General features: G+C 39.1%; 1 long non-coding RNA gene across 1 annotated transcript; it reads left to right on the top strand.

The window, feature by feature from the left end:
* Window positions 1-10,360: 10,360 nt before the first annotated feature.
* On the top strand, window positions 10,361-13,528 carry LOC113281561. The gene is made up of 2 exons (XR_003326242.1): window positions 10,361-13,031; window positions 13,145-13,528. It is a non-coding gene; the product is annotated as an uncharacterized LOC113281561 (long non-coding RNA).
* The last annotated feature ends 1,683 nt before the right edge of the window (window positions 13,529-15,211 follow it).

Genomic DNA, 15,211 nt, shown 5'->3' with positions numbered 1-15,211 from the left:
AACTGGCATATACAAGGGTACCAGTGGTCGACTTTATTGAATTTATTCCTTTTGGTCAAATGATCTGGTCTCAATTTCTTTTTTTTTTTTTTTTTTACTTTTTGGTAACTACCATTTTTTTTCATCTTTTTTTTTCATTTCTTTTTCTTTTTCAACTTTTTTTTTTCATGGTATCTCAATCACTCTAATTCACCCTAGCATTGGTAACAACTTGAATCGTGGGCCCCACCTATCACTTAGAGAAACATAGTTTAAAAACAAAATAAAATAAAAATAGAAGTGAAAAGGACTCAACGAGATATGGTGAAACTATCATGTTATTTCTAACACCTGAGCTTGTGCTTTTATGAATAGACTCTTCTAGATGTTGCCATCTAATCAGATTGGTTCCTCAACTCCTACAATCAAAAATGCTTCCATCCACTTAGATTAGTTAGTGCAATCCTAAATAGGCATAAATTTCTAAGCTCTGGAGTTTATTTATTCATACGGCAACTAAAAAGTTTCTCCCATACCCCCAAACTTAAATCTAACATTGTCCTCAATGTTTCGCATGAAAGAACAGTACCAAAAATATAAGTAACATGAGGAAATAGTAAAGAGAGAGTTCGGAAAGATAGTACCTGAGTGAAGTGAAACCAAAAACTGAATACAAAAATTATACAACATACAAATCGCCTCGATGGTCAATCAAGGGTAAACAGGGTCCTCCAGAGGGACCTCCTCAACATCATCTGTAGGAAAAGGCTCTAAAAAGGGCTTCAATCGCTGACCATTAACCTTCGAAGAACTACTACCATCCAGTGTCTCGATCTCAACAGCTCCATGAGGAAAAACAGTACGGACCACAAAAGGACCGGTCCACCGAGAGCGCAGTTTCCCGGGGAATAGATGCAAACGAGTGTCATACAGAAGAACTTTTTGACCTGGAGAAAATGACTTCCGTAATATGTTTCTATCATGCACAAGTTTCATTTTGTTCTTATACTCCTTCGCACTATCGTAAGCATCTATACGAATCTCGTCCAACTCATTGAGCTGGAGTTTCCTATGGGCTCCTGCCTTGTCAAGTGAAAAATTTAGCTGCTTAACAGCCCAATAAGCTCTGTGTTCTAACTCAACAGGTAAGTGACATGCCTTGCCATAAACAAGCCGATAAGGCGACATTCCAATGGGTGTCTTAAACGCAGTACGGTAAGCCCATAAGGCATCAGTAAGCCTAGACGACCAGTCTTTCCGATTAGGATTAACTGTTTTCTCTAATATACGTTTTATCTCCCTATTGGAAACCTCTACCTGACCACTAGTCTGTGGATGATACGGGGTAGCTACCTTATGTGTAATACCATATTTCTTCATCAGAAGCCTAAAAGTCCCATTACAAAAGTGCGACCCTCCATCACTAATTATAGCTCGCGGTGTACCAAAACGTGTAAGTATATATTTTTCAAGAACTCAATCACAACCCTATGGTCATTGGTTTTACACGCAACCGCCTCAATCCACTTAGAGACATAGTCTACGGCGACAAGGATGTATAGGTTACCAAAAGAATTAGGAAACGGACCCATAAAGTCAATACCCCACACATCAAAGACCTCAACAATTAAAATAGGGTTCAAGGGCATCATGTTCCTACGGGAAATGGTTCCTAATTTCTGGCATCGTTCACAAGTAACGCAGTAACTGTGGGAGTCTTTAAACAACGAAGGCCAATAGAATCCACACTGCAATATCTTAGCAGCAGTTTTCTTAGCACTAAAGTGACCTCCACAAGCATGATCATGACAAAAGGAAATAATACTGGACTGGTCACTCTCAGGTATACATCTCCTAATAATCTGGTCTGGACAATACTTAAACAAATAAGGATCATCCCAAAAGAAGTGCTTAACCTCAGCTAAAAATCTAGAACGATCTTGTTTACCCCAATGTTGGGGCATTCGACCAGTAACAAGATAGTTCACTATATTCGCATACCAAGGTAATTGGGTAACAAAGAACAATTGTTCATCAGGAAAGCTATCCCTTATAGGAAGGGAATCATCTGGAGAACTAACAACTAGCCTAGACAAGTGATCTGCTACAACATTTTCGGCACCCTTTTTGTCTCTAATGTCTGGAGAAAACTCTTGTAATAACAGAATCCACCTAATCAATCTAGGTTTAGTATCCTTCTTAGACAAAAGATATTTTAAAGCAGCATGATCAGTATATATGATGATCTTAGAACCTAAGAGATAGGGTCTAAACTTGTCTAAGGCAAACACAATGGCTAATAGTTCCTTCTCGGTAGTGGTATAGTTCAACTGGGCATCATTCAGAGTTTTGCTAGCATAGTAAATCACATGAAGTAACTTATTTTCTCGCTGACCTAGCACAACACCAATAGCATAATCTGAAGCATCACACATGATCTCAAAGGGTAGGTTCCAGTTGGGTGCCTGGACTATGGGGGCGGTCGTGAGTAATGACTTAAGCTTCTCAAAAGCCTCTAAACAAGCATCATCAAAGACAAACTTAACATCTTTTGCAAGCAAATTGCAAAGAGGTCTAGACATCAAGCTAAAATCCTTAATGAAACGACGATAAAAACCAGCATGTCCTAAGAATGACCTAATATCTCTTACGGTTTTTGGGACCGGTAAAGTTTTAATAAGGTCAACTTTGCTCTATCCACCTCTATACCCTTTGAAGATACAATATGCCCTAGAACAATTCCTGAACGAACCATAAAGTGACATTTCTCCCAATTAAGCACTAAATTCTTTTCCTTACACCTAGTCAAAACTAATGACAAATGATGCAAGCACTCATCGAAAGACGAACCAAACACTGAAAAATCATCCATAAAGACCTCTAAGAACCGTTCTACCATGTCAGAAAATATGCTCATCATGCAACGCTGAAAAGTCGCAGGGGCATTACATAGCCCGAAAGGCATGCGTCTATACGCAAAGGTACCAAAGGGACAGGTAAAAGTGGTTTTCTCCTGGTCTTCTGGGGCAATAACGATCTGATTATATCCAGAGTAGCCATCTAAAAAGCAGTAGTGACTATGTCCAGCTAATCTCTCTAGCATCTGGTCGATGAAGGGAAGGGGAAAGTGGTCCTTCCTAGTGACCTTGTTCAATTTCCTATAGTCAATACAAACACGCCAACCCGTGGTCATCGGGTCGGGATTAACTCATTGTTATTATTCTGGACTACAGTAATACCAGATTTCTTGGGAACAACCTGAACGGGGCTGACCCACTTACTGTCTGAAATAGGGTAGATAATTCCTGCATCTAATAGCTTAAGAACCTCAGTTCGAACTACTTCTTTCATATTGGGGTTTAGTCGACGTTGCATCTCCCTAGAAGGTTTGGTGTCTTCCTCTAAATAGATCTGATGCATACAAACAGTAGGACTTATACCCTTAATGTCTGCTATGGTCCACCCTAAAGCTTCCTTGTTGTTTTGAAGACGGTTACTAGCCTACTTTCCTGATCTCTATCCAAGTCGGAAGAAACAATCACAGGTAAAGTCTCAGACGGGCCTAAAAACACATACTTCAGGGTATCTGGCAATGGTTTTAGGTCCAACTTAGGAGGCTCTTCTAAAGAAGGAACTAGGGTAGACTTAGAAACTGGTAGTGGTTCGAACTTAGGTTTCCATCCATTACTAGTATCTAACAAAGGGGTTGAATCTAACAAAGCATTCACCTCATTAATTACATTATCATCATCAAAATCAATCCCAAAGTGAGCTAGGCATTTTTCTAATGGATCTTCTAACAAAGTGTTTGGTAATGACTCCTCGACTAATGTTCCTATCATGTTCACCTCTTCTATATTCGAGTCATCTAGTTCAGAGGGTAGCTTACTAATATTAAAAATGTTCAGCTCAATAGTCATATTACCAAAAGACAAATTCATAATACCATTTCGACAGTTAATGATCGCATTGGATGTAGCTAAAAACGGGCGACCTAAAATCACTGGTATTTGGTTCTCTGGGTCAGGGACAGGTTGGGTATCTAGGATAACAAAATCCACTGGATAAATAAACTTGTCAACCTCTATGAGAACATCCTCGATCACACCACGAGGAATTTTAACGGACCTATCAGCTAACTGAAGTGTCATCTGGGTAGGTTTCATCTCACCAAGTCCTAGCTTAAGGTACACATGATATGGAAGTAAATTCACACTGGCTCCTAAGTCAAGCAAAGCTTTCTCAACACGGTACTTACCTATTGTACAAGCAATGGTAGGGGACCCTGGGTCTTTATACTTAGGAGTAGTGGTATTCTGAATAATAGAACTCACATGACTAGCTATGAAGGCTTTCTTCTGGACACTGAGCTTACGCTTTCGCGTACACAAGTCCTTAAGGAACTTGGCATAAGAGGGAATCTGCCTAATTGCATCTAATAATGGAAGGTTGATATTAACCTGCTTAAAAACCTCCAATATATCATTAAAGTTGGACTCCCTCTTAGTCGGAACTAGCAGCTGGGAAACGGGGCTCTGGGAACAAAGCCGGGCTCAACAGGACCCTCATTGGTCTCTTTGGAGACTCTATCAGTCTCCTCATTTTCTGGCTCAGCAGGGTGAACTACAGCATGTTCACTATCAGGCATGGCAACCTTGTTGTCAACTTTCTTTCCACTCCTAAGGGTTGTGACAGCATTCACATGATTGTACGATTTCTCTCCTTTTGGGTTGGGATCAGTACGACTAGGGAACCTTCCATCTTCTCTCTCACTTATGAACTTAGCTATTTGTCCTACTTGAAGTTCTAATTTGGCAAGACTCTGGGAATTATTCTTCAATTCTTGCCTAGTTTCTTGTTGAAAGCTCATGTGGTTCTTTGTTAGCATTTCATGGTTATTTGCTAACATAGTGAGAGTATCCTCTAAGGTAGAGATCTTTTTCTCGGAAGTGTTCTGAAACTGGGTTTGACCTGAAGAGTTCTTAAAACCAAAACCTGGGGGAGGCTGAGAATTGCTAGACTGGCCTTGACTCTGGCCCTTAGACCAAGAGAAATTAGGATGGTTTCTCCAACCAGGGTTGTAGGTTTCTGAGTATGGGTCAAACTTCTGACGGTTCTCAAACCTAGCATTGTTATAGACAGCATGGGCTTGCTCTTCACTAACCTGACCTTCCCAAAATGAATTATCGGGCTCTATTCCACAACTAGAGACTTGAGAGGCTCTATTAGGTTCAACAAGGGACCTATTTTTAGACTGGCCCATTTCCAAAGCTTCTAACCTTCTAGATAAAGCAGCAAACTTAGCATCTGAACCAAAACTTGTATCTACCACATTGGTGCTACTTCTATTGACTAAGAGTCTTTTAGGGGGTTCAATACAAGATTCCCACTGTTGGGATTTTTCAGCGATAGCTCCTAAGAAGGTAAAAGCATCATCAGCATTTTTACTAGTGAACTCACCAGCGCACATAGACTCAACCATGGCTTTGGTCGAATAGTCTAAACCATCATAAATAATTTGTACGAGTTTCATATTATCAAATCCATGGTGAGGACACTGAGATAGGAGATCATTGAATCGCTCTAAAAACCTATAAAGAGACTCTCCCTCTTGTTGCACACTAGCACTAATTTTCTGCCTAACAGCTGCAGTTTTATGCTTAGGGTAGAATTTCATATAGAAAGCAGCAATAAGTTCCTGCCATGTTTCAATGGATTCAGATGGTAGGTTGTTCAGCCAGGTCTTGGCTTTATCTCTCAAGGAAAAAGGAAACATTTTAAGTTTCAAGACTTCATCAGTAAGGTCTTTTATTCTAATTGTCCCACAAATTTCCTCAAAGTCCCTAATATGAAAATAAGGGTTCTCATCATCCTTTCCTAAGAATATAGGGATCATCTGAAGAATACTAGGTTTTATCTCGAAATTAGCCGTAGTGGCTGGCAATTTAATGCATGAAGCTCGGTTGGTCCTAGTTGGGAACATGTAATCTTTCAAAGTTGCCATCGCTGGCACAACAGAAGTACTAGGGGTACTTTCCTCACGAAGAGACAGATTCTCAAAACTGAAGTTTCCAAAAACAGGGCTCTCCAAAGAAGAGTCTTCGAGCTCCCTGCTTAAATCAGAAGAACTACTAGGTTTTTCGCTAATCAATCGACCTAGAGTATCTCTTTTCCAAGCCCTATTAACAAAATCGGGCATACACTAAAAAGAATTCAAAAAGAAATAAAAAAAATCCTAACAGGAAGGTTCTAGCAATCACACAGCAGGCTGACTCGACTTTACCACAGCAAACCTAAAGATTTCTAGCAAACAACAAGCATGATGGCTCCACTTAGATTGTTTCTAGACCAGCTTCTAATCCTTCGAAAGGGAATTCGTTACAATTTGAGCAAACCCCTCTGGAATCAATCCGAGTTAAAGCAAGTTGAATCGAGGCGAGGGAAGCTCAGTGGAGCTTTGATACCCAAAACCTCACCGATCCAATGCGGCGCAGTCACGCATTCAACTCGCAGAAACCGTCAAGAACTTCGAGGTGTGCTTAAAAGAGTAACCAATATTTTTCGAATGATTGTCCTGTTAAGCTCGATACCCTATAGGTCTCTTTCTAGTCCAAATTTTAGGCTTAGGTTCGCTTTAGGTTTCGTTTTCCTAAGGCGGGCAAGAAGGGAGCGGTGATGAAATCCGAACCCTTATCTTGTTTAGGCCAGCCTTGCCCTTTACTAGGAATATAAAAACAGTCGGTTCGTCCTCAAACAATTATCACCTTAAGGAATACAGTAACCCGCTTGCAGGAGATTCGCGTGTTTCGATTGGACTTACCTCCCGTACCAGACGGGGGATGAACCGTTGTTGTCGACTCGGGCCACGATTCCTATGTCGTGTGCGAACCCGAGGGGCCGAGACGATATCGTAATCGTCGTCCTTCCCTGCACACAGTTTATATTTAAGGATACCCTTCCGTAGGGTTTAAAAATAAAATAAAAATGTCCCAAAATTAATGTCCAAAGTCCAAAAAAAATACAAAAGAAAAGAAAGTCTAAAAAAAATTACAAAAATAAAAATGTCTCTTTTTTTTTCTCTCTTTTTATCAAAAAATAAAAAAAATTCTTCTTCTTTTGCTCCTTTTGCTTTGCCTTTTACTCCACGTCTTTAAATGTCCACCAAAAACTTTGGCAAAAATTTCTTTTGCTCCAACTTCAAGAATCTGAAAGAAAAAGACAAAAAAAACAGAAACGTAAAGAAGAACAAATAAAAAAAAAAATAAATCTAAAAAATGCTAACTAAACACAGGTCCGCGTCGGCGGCGCCAAAATTTGATGGTTTATCAAAAGTAGTGATTGTAGTTGTAGTGGTAAACAGGTTCTTTTCAGACTTGTGAAGAAAACAATTTTTATAGATTTAAATTAAACAGGCAACTAAATAAAATAATTCAAAGTTTTGGAGAAAAATACCAAGACTAGGATTCCACCATTGACCAAATAAATATTAAACTCTAAATAATATTCATGCAATTCTATCTTTAAAAATAATTCTAATATTTGCCTCAAATAATTTTTGAAGTAATAATTGTAATCACAAAGTATAAAACATCAAAAGTTTTTAAAACCCAGCATGCTTCATCAAAATAATTCACAACTATTCAATAAAAACTAAATTTCAAATTCAATTCCATGCAAATAATCAAATAATAATATTGCAATAAATAATAAAATTAGAATTATACCAATATGGATCAATGGCTTCCTCCGTCGTCTCGGCTAATGGGTTTAGCTCCTCATCCCAAAAACACACTCACAAGATAAATTCATGGCTAAAATAGGTGTTTTTATTGATGTATATAAGATGAAACAGGAATTAGCAACGCTGCAGAAGTGTTACAGCGTCACTGTTACAAAGGGGTAAGTGCTGAAAATTAAACGATAGTTTTCTGTTGCTGTAAAACAACGACACTCGTTTCTGTTTTAAGACTGTTGAAGAACGACTGCCTTAGCAGGTCTGTTCTTCCTCTTCTTCTTCCTCCTCGACACAGCAGCAGCAGCAGCACTGTAACTCTCTGTTCTTCTCCTCGGCTCTCCTCGACTCTAAACTCTCCTAAGGTTTTCCAACCCTTTTTATGACTTGAAACCACTCTTATATATCCCACAGACCCCAAATATCTCGTATAAATTCAAGATTTCTTCTCCGTGCAGTTAAGAGAATATCTCTCTTCAATCCTCCCTGTACGCGTCTTCTGACCTCTTCTGAGTTATCTAAACTCTCCAAACTCCAACTAATACTTGAACAGGACCAGGTACATCCATATCCTGGCGTCAAAGTCCTCCAGAAATCTCTCAAAAATCTTCTAAACTTGAAACAGAACACGTCTCTCTGTTGAGACTTTGAAACCCTCTCTCGGCCATTCCAGCCCAATTGGTTGGGTCCAATCGATTGTAACAGACCTGTTGAGTCTTGTAGAGTCCATACGTACCAAATACAACCATTGAATCTCCTAAAATCACGTAGAAATTCGATCTCCAAATCTGCTCCTCGCTGCATGCATTTTCCCGCCAAAAATGCATTTTTGAAAACGTGAAGAAATGTGACCTTCCCCTATCCAGTCCCGGTCTCCCTTTAGCAGATGCCTGGAAATGGGTCACCCCTTAGTAATTAGGTTACCCCTTATCCAAAGTGAGAGTCCGTATAGTAATTTTCTCCCACGTGCAAAAACCACTTTTTTAGCCAATTTCGCCGCAAAAGCTTATTTCTCCAGAAATACCTACAGGGACATAAAAAGCCATAATAAGTACAAAAATGGGTACTAACACAATATACAATTTGGCTATATTAGACACATAAATGCGTCTATCAAAGTCATCATAGACTTACATTCACTAGAGGCATAGAAAATTTATAGGCAAACCTACTTGCTATTTCAACAAGCACATTATCTCGATGAGTAACCCCTCCTCTACAAATTTATACCCAAATACATAGACAATGTCTACTTAACATTTGACACTATGCAATGCAAATGTTCAAGATCTATGCATCGGTAATATCGTAACACCTCATCGTTAGATATTTGGTCGGCCGCCCAATCTTCCAATATGTTAACATATTCACCGGTATTTCATTTTTTGATGTCATTTAAGACATACCAATTTCCACATTTTGGAACCAATAATTCTTGTCACAAGAATTATTCCCATGCCGTTAGATTGTTGTCTCAACAATTATCGGCGAATTTGCCATGACTAGAGAAAATTAATATGACCCTCTCATATTGAATCTTTCCCTTCCCTTTCATAACAGTTCTCAAATGGTGAACACGCGCACCCATAATTTCTTAACAGAGAGAACAAACTTTAAATCCATTGCAGTGGTACAAGTACCGTTCTTTGGATTTGGCTATTTTTGAGTATTATAACGATGGCTACAAAAGTTGGCCTTCCACTATACTCAACCAACCATGAAAGAGGACAGAAGACAATCACAGTACATACGTATAATAGTAACCTACTGCTTTATACTGAGTTGTTGACTACTAATTCTTATAGAAGCCAACTAATAGCCACATGCATACATTATAATCACACACTAAGTTCGGTTGTGTAATAAACAATAATTTAACATGTATCATGTTGTGATCTATATACGTAGAATGTCTCATTAAAACGAGGAACAAAAGGCCTGCCAAAATGTCTAGTTTCATGACACCCTACTCAAACTACCATATGAAACACAATCTGGACATGACTGTGAATATATGACACAAGTGAGATCATGGATCTGTTGATGGTCCCTGATGACTTAATCTCACATGAGGACCGTTCCAAAGAAGGAATCTTCAAATCCGATAATACAAATTATTATGCGATTTGGCTCTCACTGTAAACACAGACCACTCTCCAGAAGCAATCTTATATCGTTTCAGTCGTAATTCTAAAAGGACATGACCATTCATCCAAAGGGAGCCATCTTATGAATCCCACTCATCCAACTTCATACTTAATTTCAATAAGAGTGAAATCTTCCAATCCTATGAAGTTTAAATTCTTAGGATTAGGCTTTCCTTGGCCATGGTGATTACCGAATACACCGATATTTATTTGATCAAACTCAAAATTGAAGTGAATTGATAATAACACTAGACTACATAACGCTCATACCTGATCAGTGCAAATAGGTTCTACTGATATGCATGAGGCCATTAACCCAAAATCATTGATCATGCAATGCAACGTAGATACATATTAATGGCAATCATTACCATGTCACTACAAAGTATTTTTTCAGAGAACAGTAAAGTCGGTACTAACCTTTCTTTGTTGTTAGACTTCCACCACTGGGAATTTTGAAAGACGTTGATTCATAAATTAACACCCAGATTTACGAATCGTTCTCTTCTTCTTGTAGTACTAACCGTTTTCTTCCATATGTATCTCGGGGAGGTATCATAACACTTTCCATAGTTCGTGTAGGTTTTGTCTTCTCTTCTTTTCTTCACGAGAACAGACCCAAATAACCACACCTTTTGTAACTGTTTATGGATCATAGAGAGGAGTTTCAAACCCGGTCCCGCTGAGTAACATCAAATATTCTCTTGAGAATTTGCGTTAAACCAAAACTCTGTCTTTGTATATCTCCCAGAAAATTCTCCAAAAAGAAAGAAACGTGTTCTTAAGATTGTTTTAACCTTTTGTTGAAACATTTGAAATTTCATCCTCCATTGTCAAAAGATAATCGTCTAAAATTGTTGGGAAATGGGTTCAAATGGAGGATGCAAAAAACACAAAGAAATTGTTGTACTTGTGACTTTCAAGGCTCCAATAGATTTCTTTTAGACGATTATTTCTAACCTCCCAATATCAATTGGGGATTGCAACCGGTATGCGAAATAATGCCTTCAGGATACATTGAAAGCCCTACAACAGAGAAATTGGATTCAAAGGTTTGTACTCCTTGACCCAATCAAGAATACACGAGCGAGATTTCTGATGATGCTTTAGACAGAGAGAAAACAGGTTTTTAATTTTGATAGTTAAAGAATGGGAGAATACCTTCACTACTTATAGGGATATTCATGCCTATTGGAGATGCCTTTTCACTTCTAAAAAACACATAAGATGTCTATTGGGAATGGTTGTGTCTTTTATAAACCAACACACCTATTAAAGGTGTCTCTTCATCTCCAACTAACATCCATTGTGTTTATCCAACACAGAATACTTCCCCGTCGTAGCGGCAAACTAAAACAGAAAACTATTTTATTTTCTAAGATATTGAAAATATTCAACATTCTGGTGGTGTGTTGTTGTTCTTGAGCTCATAGCAGAGAAGATTCCGAGTTCGAGAAAGGAAATAGAGATGTTGTTGCTGCTGAAGAAACAATATGGGTTTGATTCGTGAAGCAATTTGGTGGAGTTTTGGGTCTGTTGATGTGCATCTGAGATGAATTAGGGTTTCACTGAATGGGAATTTGAGATCGAAATGGAGATGATGGATTAATGGGTTTGTGAAATTGTTGATGGGGTATCCAGTGATTTGAAGATCTGAGATGAACTGATGGATGTGGATTGAAGCTGAGTGGATGGTTGAAATGAAATAGCAGTTGTGATGGAGCTAAAGGCAACTGCAGTGGCTCGAAGTTACTGGTGATGATTCTGGTGGATTTCAGAGATGAGAAGAATTAGTGCCATGGGTTCGGTGCTGTTGCAGCAACGGCTATGTCTGAGTATATAGGGTTTTGGTTGCTGTGAAGCTAACAAGAGAAGGACAGATTGAATGAAGATGTTGGCTCAAGAATGGTGTAGATGAATGTTAGGTTTGAAATGATGCTAAGGAATGAGAAGCTAGAATGATGCAGTGAGCTAGATGCAACGCAGAGCTGAGTTAGGTGTTGCAGTGACTGGTGGAGTTCAGTTTGTGTAAACCGGTGTTGTGGTGGTGCTTGAGGTGTTAGAACAGCTGAAAATAGTGACTACAATGGATTTTGGGGGTTGTGTATGAATGAATTGCAGGAACTGAACTGAAATGGGTATGGAGCAGCTGCATTGCAGGAAGGAACAAGTATATGGGGAAGAGCAGCTGAGAAGATTGGGGGTGTTAAAGATGGTGTTGTTGGGCAGTATGGTTGGCATTGAAGTTGCAGTGATAATGGCGGAGACAATGTTGATCTGGTGAAGTGTTGCTGATGCTTGTTGCTGTTCTGCAGTGGCTGTGTTGCAGCAGCGATAGATGTATGCTTAGGATGCAATGGAATGGAGCTGTGTTGGTTTGTAGTGAACTGAGCTAATGGGAATGATTTCATCTGAAATTGCAGGCATATTGCAGGTGCAGTTCTGGTGCACTCTACAAAGAAGAAGTTGATATGAGGCTGCAAGAGATAATGCAGTGATGCAGCTGTTGAGTTACAGGTTATGCAAGAGCTGGTTGCAACAGCTGGGAGGTCATGCAGCAGTTTGCTGTGGTGGTTATGTGTTGAGTTGCTGGAGCTGCAAGTGCAGCGAAGGTTGCTTACAAGAAGGGTTTGTGGTGGTGATAATGGAGGCCAGGGGTTCAGGTAGAGGAGTTTGTTGGTCGGTATGAACTGCAGGAAGAACTGAGCCTACTGCCTGACAAGGAAATGGATAGTGGTGATTAAAGTTGCATGTAGGTGTTGGTTGTTACTGCAGGGAGTGATGCACAAGGACACAACAGAGCTGAGATATTGGAGTCTTGTGACTGGTAGAAGAGAGAAGTAATGGATCTGTGGCGATGAATGAATGGATGTGATTGAGAATGCTTTGTGTTTATGAGGAAAGTGTGGTTATCTGACTCGTAATGGCAGGAATTGGAGCTATAAAAGAGATGAAGGCAGCTACAGCAAGGGACTTGCTTGTAGTCACTGAACCAGTTCCGTAGGAAACAACGCGAAAACGCAGTGAGAATGGTGAGCCGGTGGTACTAGTTTTGGTTGTCGTATTTCCGAACTTGAAGCATGAATCATAATATTTCAGTGAATCATAAAGGTAGAACGTGTTGGACGCAAGAGTTAGTTGCGGGATATATGTGTTCGGGGTCGCGCTTTTGGGTATGTTTTCGCAAGAACAAGGGATTGGCTTAAATGGTTCTTTTGTGAATGTATGGACTGAGTTGAGGTGCTGGAAGTATACAATTGCCTGCTGACAGTTTCTGATTATTCAGGTGGCCAGAGACAATTTACCGGTGACAAATTCCGGCAATGTCAACCGGATTCCAGTCGGTGACCCCAATTTCCCGGCGAACAACTTTGGACAGAGATTTTCACATGGGTCTTTCTAGATATGGACTTGGTGGACTTCTGTCTATTGGACTTTGGGGGGACTTGACCTAGTTTTGGAAAGAGGAAACGCTACAAAAGAGAAGTCTTCTACAACTTTATATCACGTATTCTACTTGGAGTTTTGGAGAGAGCCGGATATCTTAGGGTTTGCTTTGGTTTTGTTTCATCTTCTTTATTTTATTTTTATAATATTACGATGAACTCCATTATTATGAGTAGCTAAAATAATCTTTGATTAAGGGTGATTTCAAATCCCGAAATATGAACTTATGATTGATATGAAATAACTTGTTCTCTTGCACTCGTTCTCGTTATTGTTTGATTTCTACCGTGCTAATAATGCTTATGGATTGTTCCTTAATTGTTTAAGTTCGAAATTAAATAGTTATGTCACAATCTTATTTCTAGTTTAGAGTTTCTTCGACCCGTAATTGTCTAGAGAAGATAAACACAAGTAGCAATATATGGGTATTGATGATGGAACTTTGTTAAGTACCCATATGTAGAAACTGACACTAGTAGGTGATTCATGCTTCTGAGTTCATCACTAGGAACAATCTTATCTCAGAAAACTTAGAGCACTTGTTTGGATCATACCTAGTAAGCGTACCTCTAGGTAACTTGAATAAGTAGAATCCGGTAGTCGAGCGCTTCCGCATCCGGTGAGCTTAGGAGATAATAACGGGATAGTTGAGCGTACTAATTATCCTAGGGTTGTTAGTAACGAGATAATGCGAAGAACGTGTTATATTTCAATTTGGTTTATGTTTCGTGGTCGAGAATGATTCCTTAATCAATTTCATCTCATATTTGAATACAACATTACAATTTTCAGAATTTCTATAAGAAAACAATTTTGCTAAGAGTAATTTTTATAACAACTTTTGCTCAATACCTCCCTTGGGACGAATTTGCTTTCATTATACTACTTGCTAGTGTAAAGAGAAGTAGAAAATATTATTTGCGAGTTTGACACCTCATCACTTTTGTCAGAGGGTCGCACTACCCAAATGCAATACTGACCTTGACAATGGCAACTATGCTCCACAACACAATTTCAGCCAACTCGCACTTAGCCAATACTTCAACTTCTTGACTAAATCTCTATCCATACTAAATAGAGGTCCGCCCACAAATATTTCAAGCCTGCAACCAAATACACACACTCCACTTGATGCAGAAACAGTAAGCCAAACAAACGAACAAATGCACCAACAGAACTTAGATTTAAACTAGGTCGTAGCCTTTTTTTTTTTGCACACTTAGGGTTACACACTCTTCTTGTTACAGATTTCCCAATCCCTTTCACAAGATCAGGATTTTATAGCCTTACAAAAGCTATATACAAGTAACCGTCTGGCAGTTACAGATTTACTTTACAAGTCAGTTGTCCAACTGTGCCAACTTGCCTAACTGTTCGCCTAAAGCCAAACATGCCCTTCTTATGCTTTAATAAAGCATAAAGCAAACAACTTTCGTGTAACCAACTCGAAACCGTCAAGGCCATGTGCATGGCACATGTCATCCATCCTTGTTGCAAAATTATTGCGTCTGCCAGACAAAGTCGCGCAATCATTGTTGAGCATCATTCTCCTAATGATGCAAGTGTGCTAACGCAAGTCTTGCTTTCATGTCTGCATGCCTCATGCTGATAAGTGCATATTTCACATATATTTGGTGTCAACCCCATGCTAGTATTTGTTGTTTTTCTTGCAAATTATTATATATTACGCTTGTTTTCTCTTATTTGTGTTTTATTAGGTGAATCGTTCAAAAGAAATGAATTGACACTTAATTGTGCAATAAAAGAAGCTAGCTACAAGTGGAAAAGAGCCAAAGACTAATTGGAACTCGTTCAAGTACAAGATTTCTACTTTTCATTTTATAGAGGACAAGAAGACATAAGCTTTTCATTTTGTAGAGGACGAGAAGACGTAATCAATGGAGAA

This window comes from Papaver somniferum, chromosome 5 (genome assembly GCF_003573695.1).
Source record: "Papaver somniferum cultivar HN1 chromosome 5, ASM357369v1, whole genome shotgun sequence".
NCBI lineage: Eukaryota > Viridiplantae > Streptophyta > Magnoliopsida > Ranunculales > Papaveraceae > Papaver > Papaver somniferum.
The sequence above is the reverse complement of the archived record's forward strand: the minus strand, read 5'-3'. Positions and strand labels throughout refer to the sequence as shown.